Below are 16,837 nucleotides of genomic sequence, written 5' to 3' on the forward strand. Positions count from 1 at the left end.
CTTAATAAGACAACGGTGTCAAAAAGACCAATTTGTCTGTTATTTAGTTTTCATTAATTCCTTTCAAATTTAAGCCGATCCTAATCTTTCAACATAGCGGAATTATTTTATACATGAATAAAATAACATGGTGTTATTATGTTCTTATTAGATAATTTCGCAGTGGGGTGGATCTTTTGATGAAATAAATTCTGAATAATGGAACTAATTTGAGTGAAATTTGAATAATATTGAATAATACGAAAATAGATAAGACTATGATGGAGTTCAGGATAATCAAAAAGCTGAAATGCTGCAATATTTTTTTAATTTCAATTTTCAGCATGCGTTAATTGTGATCCTATCTCGAATATTTCGACATTGTAGAATTATTTTATTTACGATACTATAACAAAAAACTTTCTTTTTTCAAATAATATGCTATTTTTATAACAGTTTTGAATTTATAAGAGCTATCCGTAATTATTAGGATTAGTTTTGTCCATCTTTAAACATTGCTATCTGTGCTATTGGTCAAAATGAAAACTTCGAAAAAATCACAGATTTTATGAAATTGAAAAACAATTTTTTAAACTAACTTTTTCATATTTAAAAAGATACTCTAACGTTGCATTGTTCTGATTCTTATTATGTCGAAGTTGGGAACTGCTAGAAAGAGCTAGAAAATTTGCCACAAAGCATCATAACTAAAAATTTTCGCCTAGTTGACGATTTAAAAAAAAAAAAAAACTATTGATAAAAATGGCTCAATTTTTTGTAAGCTTTAAAATCGATGTAATTATTTTGAGAAAAGTATTACACAGAATTTTAAAAAAACATTCGCTTCAGATTAAAGGTTCACAAACTATGGTTCTTTTATTATTATTATAAGTTCTGCTTAATTTTCCTTGGCAGAAGAACTTTGATAATGTCGCCAATAATTCATTCCTCAAGAAATTAGAATAAGAGAAGAGTAACCAAAAATAATTTTTTTCACACTTTTCCAATGATGTTCATATTTAGCCAATGTCTTTATAAGGCAAGTATTTTTTCCCTTTAAAATCACTACACAAATTAAATTTTATATTTATGGATTATAGTCACATAAATTATATTGTTTAAACACTTTAGATTATATCACCAGCATATTCAAAAAACTATTCTATAAGACAAACGATTATAAAAAAAGAAACACATTCATTTAAGATCGCGATAATTATTTTAAACATAATACTCAAGGACCCAAAGAGTTCTCTTGAATATTTCTTCCCGTTACGGTTGTAAGCTATTGAATCAGTTAAACACGGTAAAAAAAAAGTTTGGATTGAGACAAATCGAAGGTTACTGTAAGACGACAGAAAGGTCATGGCGACATTATTTAGTTTTACTTAATGTCGCCGTCATTGAAAATTCTAAATACACTTGTCTTCTACATTTAGGAAGAAGCTTTTTGTCCTTCGAAGATGTCGTCTCCTGTTCATTTATTTGTAGAAGTTCCGTAGTGATTTGGAATAGGAACATCGATTCATATTAATCAAGATAAAAGTTTTTTCTCTATTTAATTTTTTTTTACATGGAGGATGCAATTAAGAACATTATTCCAAGGTGATGTTTTGTGCTTTTTCAGACATCTTTCAGGATCTTTCATTTTGGTCTTTTGGAAAACGCAGATGGGTTATTTAATATTTTTCTTTGGTTCATTAAACATAATATTTGAATGCGTTTTCATTCAGACTAAAAAGTAAATGAATATTAATCTCCGGTGTAATGTTTTTTATCTTAATTGGTTCGTGCAAGGTCTTTAATTCAAAACGCTATTAAACAACTCCAGTTTTTTTAATCAATAAATAAATTGTTATTTTCTTTGTAAAACCAGAATTCAATGAATAAAGTTTAATTATAAGGAAAAAACAGTGTAATGGAATATACCAGCATTCAATAAAAGAACTAATATTAAAAGAACTTAAAACTATAAAAATAGCAACAGTTATTTACAACTTGTCTTTTTTTCTTCTTATTTTTTCAAAAGTTTTCTCTGATTCATTTATAATTAGTTAACGAGCACTTAATTTACTTTCTTTAACCAAAAATGTCTTCCCATTCTCTGTAAAAAAACTAATCTTTATCTTTATCTAATCGTTATCTTTGTTCAAAATAATATTTAAACTGTTCTTTTTTTTTAATTTTGTTGTAGTTGCCCTTATATTCCTGTTCTTGATTAAAAAAATATTTCGTCCCTAATTGTCCAGTGTTTTCAGCATTTTGTCCTACTATTTCTGATTTTTATGCATATTCAGAATATTCATCTTCTTCGAATACAAATGAGAATTTTTCTTATCAAGTTAATTTGAAGAATCGAATGATTTAGATTTTCGATCCAACGTCTTTTTATTTTAATTAAAATTACTTGTAAAATTCGACTGTATAAACGTAATTTAGTAGATGATCCCTCATCATTTAAAAATTCTATTGTTGATTGGGATAAATCATTTCAGGATAAACACTTTGAGACAACCCAATAATTATTTACAAGGTTCAGATTCGATAGCCTTATTTGCAGGATTCATTGCTTAAAACAATTTTGGACTTCGATTTCGGACAAATTTATAAATAATATAATAAAAATTTTTTAGAGATGGATTCCGGGGCCATGAATCTATTTATTATTTTCAGTAAATGCAGTAACAAATCTTGAAAAGTAGAATTTAATAGTTACATAATTTATAGATTCGAATCTTTCGTCAGATTTAAAAATATGGTTTATCTTAATCAACAATGGGACTTTTTAAGGAAGGCGAGGGATCATCCACTAAGCTACGTTTGCACAAATTTTTACTGCATTTTCGTTTCGAAATTAATGGAGCCCTATTTTAAAAATTTTTGATAAAGGAAGTCGAAAACTAGATTACAAATTTTAAATAACTATCGGTATCAGGAAATGTTTACTAAATAATGCTGGTTGTTCTTTTTATAAATAACTTTCTAGTTATTCTTTATACTGGTTATTTATTATTACTTTTTTACATCAATACTACTCGTATAAGAAATTTCTATATATATACGATGTAACTCTGTAATTGAAAAGAAACAATAAATTCATTTTATAATTCTTTTGGCATAAAATACGCCATTATTATGCTTAAGTCATTTGTTCCAATTTGTTTCAATTGTTTGCAATTCAAACAATTCTTAATGAATATAAATATTGAAAATTTGACTTAAACAATTCTAATGAATATGAATATAAACAACTCCTTTTTAACGAAGTTTTTCTTTGATCCATTCACATATAACGTGTTCTCTACTAATTTTTTTCTTATAACTAAGTTTTTTTCTTTTCCTTTTTTTAATTGCACTTTAAATTCCTGTATTCAAACCTACATGTAAACGAAATCCAATTTAATTACTTTTTGAATAATGATCTTTAAGATAAGAAGTATACATGTTTTAGAAATAAGCCGTATTCATTTGTTACTTTCTTAAGTAATTGACTTTACTAAAACATCGCAAAACATTTCTTTAAGGCTTTTTATAATTAATATAGTTTCCCTCCCTTAAATTTAATGGGTCGTTGCTTCATTGACTTTAACCTTTATTTCATTTTCATATTTACAATGGGTATCTTTTTTGTTATTTATGGAACATCTTTATTTTTAGGACTCGTTTGCTTTAAAAACGCTAATGAAGAACGAAATATGCCGAGGTCAGTTATTTTGGAAATGTTTGAAGGTGGGATCGGAATTAAGAGACTTAAATGTGACTAATGTAATGTCAAGTTTCTCTAAATGAAAATATTTTCTTCTTCAATATATTAATGTGTATATGAAAATCCAAGGATTTGTATTAGGATTATTCTTTGGATATATAATTATATTTTCAACTAGGATTGGAAGAAACTGTGCTAATATTAATATTACTGCTTTAAGTTGTATACGTCAAATTGTAAAAAAATTACTTTAACATTCTTTTTAATTACAAATTCAAGGTTTTAAGAATGTAGGAAAGTCTTTGTGTTTAGGGTTTGTTTCATTAAGAGATCTTATGACAAACAAGAACTGTCAAGGTTGATTATTAAATTGAAAAATATAGTGTCAAGTTTTTCCAGTCTGCATTTAAATGACGTTACAATGGAACTCGTTAAATTAACAAAGTTCTATATATTTCAGATTTAATGATAAGAAAAATCTTAATTACTAGCTTAATTCGTGTTAAAAAAGGCTGTATAAACTCTGTTATAACAAGCGCAACTCGTTATCAGCGATGGATTTTCCCCAAGTATAAGCTGATAGAGACAAAAAGATTTTTGCAGTTTTTGGAAATATTCTCTTCTAAAGGGTTTAAAAACATTCTTTTAGCTCAAAAATAGTATGCTGATAATAATTAACTCATATACTCTCAAATCTAATTCATACGTGATACATACGAGTGTTAAATCGAACACACTTTCAAAGAATACCTGTCAAAATTTCATAATATTTTGACCATTATTTATTGATATATCAAGTTCTAATCAAGAAGTTTAAAGTCAAAATTAGAAGTAAAGGAAAAAACAAAGAATAAAATAAAATTTCATGCGATTTTTTATGGAAAGCTATTTTTATCTATAAAATACTGTTAATTAAACTGTATTTTGTGAGAAAAAATATCTTCCAAGTTCTGAGCTGAATTGAAAAGAGTTACGAGAAATCTACACGGAGAAAACAATTATAGGAAAATTATCGCTCTGCATAGCAATGACATTTCTGGTTAAAAAAAACAACATAATTATGGTGTTAAAAACCAAAATATTCGATATTTTAAGCTTTCATTTGGTAATCGTTTCGTTCATATGGTAACGGTTTACCGGAAAATTTGACTTTCAAAATTATAGTTATTATTACCACACATTAATAAAGAATACAAAACAGAAAAGTAAATTTAGCAGAATACATGGTTTTTATGCCAGGCTTTAAGATATCATGATAAAATTACTGAATTTTACCACACGTATCAAATTTGATCACATATTAAAAGCCATATTTTATTGTTAATTATACCAAAATCATTACCAAAGCATTTCGATAAAAATTACCAAGCCTTTTGATATTTCCATAGAGCCAGAAACATGGTACATTTCACCATGTTCTGATAGCATTGACCATATTTTTGTATCTTGGTGTATTCCTTCGAAACCAACCCTGTGTCAACGGTTTCCACTTGTCGATGGGCAATAACTATTGGTCGAAAACAACCATTTGTTATGGCTGAGTTAAGGCAGTGTTATATATGCAAGCGATAATGCTCAGCTTTCAAGTCGTCAAAATGATCTGGTTGTACCAGGAAAATAAAAAAGAAATTCTAGGGGCTCCAAATAAAGTTGTAGAAGATGTTTAATATCTTGAAGACAACAAATGAACAATACATTTCAATGACAACAATATTGATTTACTGCACATTAACTTTGATCTTTTCATTTATATACTAATATTTGCAATTTCTAATTTATTCATATTAAAGGCTTGTTCTTAGAAAGCTATTAAAGTGTAAATATTGTTTTAGTCGATTACTTAGGAAGGTCAAGAGAGAAAAAACAAGTATGGTCAAAGCTATCAGAACATGGTAAAACTTGCCGCGTTTTGAACTGTAGGGAACACCAAGAAACTCGGCAATTTTTACAGCAGCACTTTAGTAATACTTTTGGTAAAATTAACAAATTAATAATAAAATATGATTTCATAATATATGATCTATATTTTTGAAAACCAGAAATTACGGGAAGTCGTTACCATATGAACGGAAAACCGACATGTTGCGCTAAGTTCATGTCAGAAAGGTGCCGGGTTAGAATTCGGCCAGAGGCAAGGATGTTTTTTTCGTCTCTGCATTATCTGTTCTTCGTAATGTGGGGTTAACGTTGCCACATCTAATATGGTGTCTCCTTTACGAATGGTCAGCACATCTTTCCATCTGATACCCAAATGATGAATGTGAGTGGACATTGGAATAAGGGTGGACATTGGAAAAAAATATGAACGGAAAAATTACCAAATGAAGGGTTTAAATACTGTATATTTTGGTTTATTAACTTAACCAGAATTATAGTTTTTTACCAGAAATATCATGACCATACAATAAATACTATAATTTAAAAGAAAAACTTTATTATAATTGTAATGAGTTTTAAAATTAAGAAATATAATATCAAGTTTCTCTAATCTACATCCAAAAATCTTCCCATTTCAATTATTAATTGATGCCCATCTATAAGGGATTCAAGGATCCAAAAAAAATTTTTGTATACGAATCAATCTTCAGATATAATTATTCTTCTGATATGAATTGGGTTTGAAGAAAATTGATCTAAAACTTAATAATTGCAGCTTTATATTGGACACTATGTATTTACTCCGCAACTTCAATTTTTTTATTTCCATGCTTACAACTTACAATAGTCAACTTTTTTTTACAATTTAAAAACATCTTTATAATATCTTGTCTTCATTCAGAAAACTAATGAAGAGCAAAAAAGTCGAGGTCGATTAGCTTTGGAAGGTTATTGTAATTGAATTAGTTTTTTCTTTTTAAATAGTAACAAACACAATGTCGGGTTTTTCAAATCTGTATCTGAATGTCAGTACTTCCTACTTTTTATTATTAAATGATGTCTCATCTGTTGGAAGATTCAAGGATTCGGAAAAATCTATTTGTAACTGAATTAGTCTCGAGATATAATTACTCTTTTGATTCGAACAGGGAGTGGAAGAAATTAATATTTTCTGCTTTATGGTGGCATATGTCGACTTGATGATCTTCATTATTAGATGAGAGTCAGGAAATGAGGTCAGTTTAGAAGGAGTCATTTTTACGAGTTCAGAGTTGATGGCTGTTTGGGCAGATGAAATAGAAGAACTCAGGGTCGAATATCTTTCTAATAACACCTGAAATCCTTGTGCATCTCTTCAGTTTACAATCAACAAAAGAAAAAGAGAATTGTAAAGCACGGATATCAGGTGTGTAAATAAGTTGTTTTAATTTTTATTTAAAGAAATAAACAAGTCCAGATTCCGTGTAATTATCTTCGATTTCTTATATTCGAAAACAGAAAAAAAATGTTGAGTGAATCAAATTGGATTTAATTATCTTTTGAATAATGGTTCATAGGAAAACACGACAATGCTCTTTTTATATTATTAGTGATATACGATAATTGGCTTTTTTATTGTATGTTGTTATCTATTATTCTTTCGTTTATTTTCAAGAATTTAATTTGAAGGAAAGAATAGTGAATAGTTAGTTTTTCTTCAGCTGATTTATTTTTGTACTATTCTGAACATTTTTACTTCATACCAATAAGTTGAGGTGCATGATTTTTGACACGATTTTAGACGCTTTCATGTTTGGAACTTATTTATAGCTATGATTTCTCTTCAAAAGTTCTCTGAAAATCTTAATTCTGGAATAGCTCTTAAATTTTTTTAAATTTTTGTAATTATTTTTTTTAGGAAAATGTATAAAATTGTGTCTTTTTATTTTGCCAAAGGATATTTTTATTACTTTTTGCAAATTTTTAACTAAAGAATTTGATTAAAGGATTCTCTTTGCAGCTGATTGGATAATTTTATTTTTAGAATTTATTTAAGTACACTTTTTATGCAAGATTTTAGACATTTTTTGCGCTTGAATTCTTAATCCATGGTTTTTCTTTAAAACATTTTATAAAAATTATCTTCGGATTCTTTTTAACTATTTTCTTTTCGAAACATTATAAACATGTTTTTAATTGACTAAAATAAATTTATGTATATACATATAATAATACATGTGTATACCTATAATAATCATGACATGTATATACCTATAATAATATAAATTTTTAAATTTAGAATTTGATTTTAGATATATACATCTTTTTTGCAAGATATTTTGGCAGGATATCTTTGAATTTAAATTTTTTTACCTCATTCCAAATTAAGACTAAATGCAAAGTAAAAATTACCCAAATTAATAACACTACACTATTGATGGTGATCCACAGCTTTTTTTTTCTTCTTTTTTTAAAAAAAATAATAATAAAAATACTGTTCTTAGCTATATTATTTATTATTAAAAAATATAATGAACTCGTTTTCATTAAAAAAATATAATATACTCTTTTTTCAAAATTTGAAAAAGTGTTGCTTTTGTCGGAAATTGATCACAAAAAGAGACCCAAATTCATTTCCCCTCATTTTAAATTCTAAGTTTTAATGAAATTTCTAAAATAATATTAAAAAAAGACCAAGGAGGGAAAAATATTTATGTTTAAGGGCTAAAAAAACTGACGATTGGATCGCAGTCTGTTTGTATTTTGAGGATTAGTAAGTTTTGACAAATCAGTTAACATTAAAAATCGGTTCTTTCCGTGAGTTATTGTTCAGTGAAGATAGGACGTACTGTGGAAGAACCTGCGCTCTTCGAAGGATTTTCATTTCTAAAGCAATGTTAAAAACTAGCAAAAATAACAGTAAGATATTTTGAAAAACTATCTTAAAACGATGACTATTCAAAATTGTCTGCATTAAAAGAAAAATATATGCTTTTACTAATTTGAAAAAGATGCTTTTATATTAATTTTAAAATTATCTATAGAAAGATGCTAGGTAAATTCGCATTTCCATAATACGTTATACTTTATACGAACAAGAAGTTTTAGTACAAAAACACGCAATTTCCTATTAAATACAAAAATAGAAACTTCATTTGTTAAGAAAATTTGAAATTTTTAAAAAGAATAATTCATTAATTTTTAAAGACAAAAATACATATATTTTTATAGAGAGTGACTCAAATATTTTGATAGCGTGTAATTCATTAATTGAATAGTGCAAAATTAAATAAATAAACCGTTTTTCAAATGTGTTTCGAAACTCTTAATGCTCCGGTGAGAGCTTCACGAACGGTTATTTGATTTACACTTTACAATTTAAAGATGAATGGTGGTTTTATCAAATATTTTTGCACGTGATGTATGAAGTTAATTAATATATGTGTCAAAAAAGTTTGTAATCATGTATTTATGTCTGAACTAATTTAGAACCAAGTATAAAAAACCCCCAAAAAATTCTTATTCATTTAAACATATGTAAGAACTTCCAAATCTAATTACGGTATAAATTATTGGCCTTTAGTATGCATCATCCTTAAAATCCGTTTTACCATAAAATCCATTTTTACAGTAAAATATTATACCTTAACTTTATAGTAATATTTTGAATGCTTCAATGGTTTTATGGTAATTATTACTGTACAAATTGGGGCATATTAGTGGTTCCTTAGCATGTTACGGTAAAATTGGAGATTACTGTAAAAAGTACCGGCTTTCTTAGCGCCGAAAATTTTACCGTAATTTGATTCGAATTTTTTTACAGTGTAGTTTTATAATTTCTGATTACTCTTCTGATGTAAAGTCATTCTTGAGCAACGTAATTTAAAATATTTAAACTGCTGTTTGTAGAAAATGCAACACCATGAAGGAATCATCAGAATCAAATGAAATATTATTTTAATAATGGATATAGGATATTATGCAAATTAATAAAGTTTCAGAGCCATCGCGCGTGCGTGGCGCGCGCAGCGCCCTCTGAATTGATGCTGAAAGCGTATAAATAAAGTGCTGTAGCGGGACGTTGAAAATAGTCTATGATTATTTGTTAGTGGCAAACGTTTAGTGAGACCTGAGTATGCCTCCACGACGGAAGAATAAGAAATTCAAGCAACTTACGGAGTTTGAACGAGGGAGGATAATCGGCCTTCGAGAAGGAGGATTTTCCTATCGCGCAATAGCAGCTCGTATGCAGCGGAACAGTTCCACAGTGATGCGAGTTTGGAAGCAGTGGACCGACGAGCACCGAACAACTCGAAAAACAGGCACTGGACGACAGAAGGTGACGTCAGAGCGCGATGATCGACACCTGCTCCGCATGGCGGTGAATGATCGCACAGCTTCCTCCAGGCAGCTGGCAGCACATTGGTCTACTGCTACAGGTGTACAATTGTCGGCTTCGTCAATTCGTCGTCGTCTGCTGCGCCGTGGATTGCGTGCAAGGGTGCCATTATACAGGATTCCCCTCACGGCGGATCATCGACGGCTGCGTCGGCAGTGGGCTCTTGAGCACAGAGACTGGCGAGCTGATTGGCACCAAGTTGTCTTTTCAGATGAATCACGCTTCAATTTGTGGACCCATGATGGCCGTGTTCGTGTTAGACGTTATGCCGGTCAACGCTGCCTTCCTGAGTGTATTATTGAACGACATAGTGGTCGAACACCCGGAGTTATGGTCTGGGGTGCGATTTCGTATCATGGACGATCCAATTTGATACGAATTGAGGGTAATCTCAATAGCAACAGATACGTCCGTGAAGTGCTACAGCCCGAAGTCGTTCCTTTCCTTCAAGGCATCCCTGGAGCTATCTTTCAGCAGGATAATGCACGCCCACATGTTGCGCGGACTGTTAGAGACTTCTGTTCAGCACAACGCATGCAACTTCTTCCTTGGCCTGCTTATTCGCCGGATATGTCGCCTATTGAGCACGTGTGGGATATGGTTGGTCGGCGTCTCACTCGTGATCCGCGTCCTGCAGTTTCCAAAGACGAACTTTGGTTGCGCATACAAGCGATATGGAATTCTCTTCCTCAAGCAGATATTCAACATCTGTTTGACTCCATGCCACGTCGTATAGCAGCACTTATTGCAGCGCGTGGTGGCTGCACCAAATACTGATTTCGGACGCTTAATTTGTTTCTTTTGTTTTGAAAATTTCATCATTTATTTGTATCAGTACAAGTCGTTTCTGCATTAAATTTCATTTGATTCTGATGATTCTTTCATGGTGTTGCATTTTCTACAAACAGCAGTTTATATTTATAGCCAAAATTATAGAACTAAAATATTTATATTATTTATAGTTCTAATTACTTATTTAAAGTTATATTTATAGCTAATATTTTTAACTTATTAAAAGTAAGAAGCGATCTGACATGTGCGTATTTTGTGCGTAAAAGTTCTAATGTGCGTAAAAGTTCTAATTACTTATTTAAAGTTATATTTATAGCTAATATTTTTAACTTATTAAAAGTAAGAAGCGATCTGACATGTGCGTATTTTGTGCGTAAAAGTTCTAATGTGCGTAAAAGTTCTAATTACTTATTTAAAGTTATATTTATAGCTAATATTTTTAACTTATTAAAAGTAAGAAGCGATCTGACATGTGCGTATTTTGTAACAAATATTTTTTTTTGTAAAAGGTGTTTATTACTAATTTTTCTCATAAAGCTATCAACACCATACGGAGAAAAAAAAATTTCTAAAATGTCCGTACTGTATGGTAATAATATTCCTGCCAAAGGAAAACCATAATTCTGGTTAGTAAGACCAAAACATACGATCTTTAAACCATTCGTTTAATAATTTTTCATTCATATTGTAATAGTTTACTAGAAATTCTGGTTTTTAAAATTATGCTTCGTATTGTTATATATTTAGTAAAAATACAAAACTGGAATGTAAATTTTACCAAATAAATCATTTTTATGCCCTGCTCTAAGGTCTCATGATAAAATTGCCAAATATATCATAGTTCATTGCATGTTATAAAACTATATTTTACTGCTAATTTTACCAAAATCATTGATGTACTTAAGGTAAAAATTACCGAGCTTATTTTGTGTTCAAATAGTGCCAGAAAAACGGTAAATTTTACCATATTCTAGTAGTTGTTACCATACATTTTTCTCAGTGCAGATATTAATGCTATCAGCTACAAGATAAAGTCTTTGAAAGTCAAGATTTTTCATGGAAATTACGGATATAGCTATTTTCTAAAAATATATTTTCTTAATCCACTTTTATCATTTTTTTTGAAAAAACTAATATAAAATTGCTTTTTAGAATTTCGAATGCTTATAATGCAAAGTAATTTTCTAGAATCACAAAATGAAGAAGAAGAAGAAAACAGCTTTCATCTCATAATTCTTACACAACTCATGCCCTAATGCTTCCGTTATCAGAAAATAATCCTCAACCTGATTAAAAGCGTTTATATTCGTTAAGTACTTGCCAGAAGGAACATTTTAATTCAATTATCAGTTCCTCCTATTATTTTTTGACACTTATTTCGAATAAGGTTTCGATTACTAATTCTGCTCATCAATTGTTGTTCCGCATTCAACCGGGGCCCATTATGCTCATCATATCTTCTGAATACTAACGATTGGGCTGAAAGCATGAGCATCTTCTTCATAAGATGGTATCGTAAGTTATGGAGTGTTGAGATTTAATGACAAGGTGGAAACAGTTTCCTGAAATCTTTAGCATCTCCGATACAAAGGTTGAGATAATAGAGTAAATTATGATGAGGAAGTTAAGATTTTTTTTATCAAAAGATAACCTGGATGGTTTTTATAAGAAAGTATTTCACTTTTATTTGTTTTATCAGAAAAATCTAACTCTTTAAAAAATAAAACGCTGTGTAATAAATACAATTAAATGTTCATAACTAATGCGTGTAAGATTTACCGAGGAAAATATCGAAGCATCATTTTTTATTTTACTACTAAAATGAAATAGTTTATTTTACTACTAAATGAAAAAATAAACTTTCTTAACACTTTGAACTTTTTTTCTAATCAAAATTACTTTCTAAAATGATTTTGATTCAATTATGATTGATCAAGAATTTCTAAAAAAAAATACAAAAATGATTTTGATTTTACTACTAAAATAAGATAGTCAAGAAAAAATAAACTTTCATATAGCACTTAGAACTTTTTTCTAAAATAAAATGATTTTCTAAAAAGTCTTTAAAATATGATTTGATACCCATAGCTGGCATTAATAAAATTGCTGACAATATGAATTTATAATATTATTAATAAATATTTTTATGATTAATATTAAAATCGAATATACAAATATGAATGTAAGATTTTTCCTACATCTTTATTGAAACATAAAAAAATAAATTTTAATTTAAATATATATTCTGAACTTAAAAAGTTTGAACCCTTTTACTTAAAAAATACAAAACTAAGAGCTGCTTTTTATTTTCTCTAAATAAATATTTCTTTTAAGAAAAAAAGATTTCATTTTTAGATTTAAAATAATTTTAAATAAAATTTTCAGATTGAATAAAAAAAATGTTTTAGTTTAAAAATTCTTTTTTCATGCTAATTTCTTTCATAAATGGTCGAATATTCACACAAAATGTTGTAAAAAACGTTTCAATTTGAAAAAGAAGTAATACGTTTACAGTTAGAATATAGTAAATATTATTATTATTTTGTTATCTTCTAATTTTAAATTTAAAAAAAAAATTGCATGTTTTACAGCCATGTAAAAGTTTTGTTCATTCATTATTGCGGATTCATTATGATTTGCTTAAGCAAAAAAATATTCGCATTCGCAATGAAACTACGCTAATATGTAATGAAGCTGTAAAAATCATGCTACAGATTAATTTTAAGTATCATGAAATATTAGAGTGTTTTTAAATTATTTTATCAAAAATATTCCTAAATTTCATCTAATTGCGAAATCTAGCAGATAATTTTTTGAATGATATTGATTTTTTATTGTCACAAAATGACCTCATATTGAATTTTACCTCAATTTGAATACAGGTTAGCATTCATTATTAAAACTTGATTAAAACATTTTAGAAAAATCCATACTTCAATAAACTTTACTAAAACTGCTTTTTGCTGCACTTTTTAACTTTCATATATCTATTAATATTAATTATTATTAATAGTAGTAGTAGTTCTATTAATAATATTAATATAATTTATTGATAATTTGTATTAAAACTTGGAAATACTTTTCTTTATCGCTTATTGATTTAAAATTTAAAACTATAACAGTTTAATGATTTAATTAAGTGAACTCTGCACTACGTTTAAGTATGATTTACATAGTTGCTCATAATATTTATAAAAAAAAATTAGAAAATACTTTTTAACAGTGCAGTGAATATGTAAAATCTTTAAAAAGAACTTATTTTATTTTTTAGGCATTTTAATGTGTGTTTACCTGCTTGAAGTCAAGTTTTTTTTTCTGGCAACTTTACGTGTTCTTGATATCTTAAAGACCGATTTGCTTTCACAATTTCACAATTTAGTTTGAAATTAATACCATTATTTAAAAACATGCAAATTAAAACGAAGCTTGTGCAAGTCATATAATTTCAATTTTTAAATTTAAGGCTTAAGTTACATGAGATAATTTTAATATTTATAATTTAAATTTTTTGGGGCATGATATCCTTTTTTTATGAAATTTTTTGTTTCCTACTTGTGTTATATTATTGCAAATAATATTTGCTTTAAAAATTATTTTTATACATTATTACATTGCAAGCCTTTCTTTAAAAAGATGGTTAAAATAATATTTAAAAATCTGCAGCAAAAGGGATTCCTTTTAATTCGATGTAACTATGAATGAATTTAGATTTATAGCTTGGAAATGTTTTAGGAATTTTTCTGGAACTTGGTACATTTAGATATTCCTGTATTTGCATAACTGACTAAAGAAAAATTAGGTTTTTAGCATCAGAAATAAAAAAATATTGAAAAAAATAATCTTAATTTTTAAGATTATTAAAGTCGATAATCTCTTATTTTTTTAAAAAAAAACATAGAACTAATTATTATTAAATAAATTCCCGTTAGGGGCCGTCTATAAATTTTGACTAAAAGTTTCTTTCAATATTTTTGAGCTCCTCCTCCCTTTTATCACAATGCGTCACACTTTATCTTACAATCCTTACTCTCATTGTCATTTGTCTCTCTTAATACATAAATATATACAAACATTTCAGAAACAATCTGAATACTCATTTTAACCGAATAAATAATTTCCGCGCCATTCTCAAAGTTATCACGATAAAATTACCAAATTTTACCTTGTTTACCAAATTTTGTCATACATTGCACTTAAAAGTATATTTTATTGTTAATTTTACCAAGTTCATTTCAAAATCACTTCGGCAAAACCTTCCAAGCATTTTGATTTTCCTATTGAGCCAGAAACACGTTAAATTATACCATATTCTGGTTGTTTTGACTATACTTGTTTTCTTAGTGTAATAATATTTCCTGAGCATAACAAGGATAATAATGATTAGTTGTGTATTGTGTGTTTTGATGAAAAAGATATGATAATACTAAAATATTTGATCAACTAATTTTAAATATTTTTATTTTTACCAAAATGTAGAATGTCGCGTTTCGTGTTAACCTCTTTTAATCATTTGTCACATATTGCCACAGTATTACAACCTCACCAAGTATGACATCATTCATGATCAGCTCCCAATATTTACTCCAAACCTTACTTGTAACTAATTTAAAAAGAAAAGCATAACTGTTTCTAAAAATTATATTTTCAGATATTCATTTAACTAGGTTTATTGGAAAAATATTTTAATAAATTTTTCAGCATTTTTCTTTAACTTGCTACATCAAATATATAAATATATACCTGAAACACAAAAAATAGCTTCTTACCATTAGATCTTAACAAACTAATTTTAAAATTTTAATTTTAAGTTTTTTGTAATTTCATAGTGATATTTTATAGTGATATAATATTCTCTCTATACTAATTTGAAATTTCTTAAGAATTTTATGAAAAATATGGCAGTTAAAAGAATTGGTGTTGATAAAATACTACCATACTGTAAAACAATTTGCAATACTAAACAAATGCAAAATTTATACCCCACGTCACAAATAGGAATATAAATCACATAATAAAAATAGAAGTGCAAACAATAGTTTGTTTTTGTTTATCTTAAGCAATGTTTGAAAAAAGAACTTTTGAGGCAATTCTTTCGTGTACGAGTATATAGGCACATTGATGCATTAAAACAACAACTAAAATTTTTTCAATGAATGGGGACTTTTCCATGAGATGGAAGTTTGGGAGTCCATTCCAAATTTCAATGAATGGGGACTTTTCCATGAGATGGAAGTTTGGGAGTCCATTCCAAATTTATTCAACTTTTTAGAAGTTAATCGTTTATCGGTTAACTGTTGTAATTTGTTTAACAGTTGATTTTTCGATCAATTTAATTCCTAATTTTCCCGGGACATCATTACTTTTTATAGATAATAATTATTTTATCAATATTTTGAGTATCTTTTCAGAAATCTAAACTACAACGAAAAAGTTGAAAACTTAATTAAGAATAATAAAGTACAATTCAGGATTTTGGGAACCTTCCCACTGAATGCGATTTGATAGTTCTGCTTTAAATGTATCTAATTCTCAATTTTTAAATGTATACTTTGTTTAAATTTTTTCTTTGATGAAAAAAATAATAAAAATAACGTCAACTCAGCGTTGGAAAATATTTTGAATTAGAATTGAAATTTGTTTTCAAAACGTTTAAATTCTACACAAAATGATTTATTTTTACCAAAAAAAGGATATAATCTATGCACACTTCTCTTAAGATGAAAACCGATTTAACTTTCCTGTTAGTTTTCGAACGGCATCGTCGGAACAGTTAGGAACTGTCTGTGTAAGCTCCGTGTCGGGAAAATGACGCATTATATCAACAAAGCGATTTTTACCAATCTTTTAAATTATTACTATATAAAGCTTATGTCCAGCTTTCAAAAAACTGAGAAGCGAGAATCAAAATAAAAATGAAATAGAAAAAACATAATTTGAAAAGCGATAAAAAAAATCCGCTTTTTGTTCAAATTAATGCAAAATTGGCGTTATAATTGGTGTAATATTGCAAAATAAAAATTATTTACTAAATTGTAAACATATATTTCTTTTTTTTTTTTTTTTTTTTTTTTTTTTTTTTTTTTTTTTTTTTTTTTTTTTTTTTT

At 27.8% G+C, this 16,837-nt stretch overlaps 1 long non-coding RNA gene across 1 annotated transcript in view; it reads left to right on the top strand.

Moving 5' to 3' along the window:
* The first annotated feature begins 6,717 nt into the window (after window positions 1-6,717).
* The window catches only part of LOC139425165 (uncharacterized), a 38,632-nt gene continuing 28,512 nt past the window's right edge, over window positions 6,718-16,837 (top strand). The window contains exon 1 of the long non-coding RNA XR_011636442.1: window positions 6,718-6,968. This is a non-coding gene — a long non-coding RNA (uncharacterized lncRNA). The remainder of the gene's footprint in view (window positions 6,969-16,837) is intronic.

Source organism: Parasteatoda tepidariorum, chromosome 3 (assembly GCF_043381705.1).
Source record: "Parasteatoda tepidariorum isolate YZ-2023 chromosome 3, CAS_Ptep_4.0, whole genome shotgun sequence".
Classification (NCBI taxonomy): Eukaryota; Metazoa; Arthropoda; class Arachnida; order Araneae; family Theridiidae; genus Parasteatoda; species Parasteatoda tepidariorum.